A 518-nucleotide genomic window follows, 5' to 3' on the forward strand; every position below is an offset into this window, starting at 1 on the left:
AGGGGGGCACAGGGGACTTTCAGGGCAGTGAACTGTGTGTGACACTGTAATGGTGGGTACATGACATCACACAGGTGTCCAACCCCACAGAACGTCCAACCCCGAGAGGGACCCTACAGAGGAGGTGGAACTGTGTGGGATTTAGCGCGTACACACACGAACGCAGGCCACAAGCCACCACTGGGTGACACCTGTGTGGAGGTCACACAGGATCTCACTGTGTTATTCCGTGCAGCTGCGTGTGACTTCACCATTATCTCCTTAGAAACTTCAGATAAAGCAAACCCCCAAATATGGTGTTTCTCTTGATTACTGAGCTTCTCATGCCGCCGTAAGCTTTGTGCCCTCTCTCCTCACCGTGATCCCAGCCCAGGCAGAGGCATTCTAGCCACACTGACCCAGCCCCTTGTCCTCTCCCCTGAAGCCCCCGCAAACAGGGGTGGCGCCTTGGCCTCGGTCTCCCCCACAGCCCAGATTTTAGCAGGAACCCCAATGACGCCACCATCGGGGTGTACAGG

Source organism: Hipposideros armiger, unplaced genomic scaffold (assembly GCF_001890085.2).
Source record: "Hipposideros armiger isolate ML-2016 unplaced genomic scaffold, ASM189008v1 scaffold_32, whole genome shotgun sequence".
In the NCBI taxonomy this organism is placed as follows: Eukaryota; Metazoa; Chordata; class Mammalia; order Chiroptera; family Hipposideridae; genus Hipposideros; species Hipposideros armiger.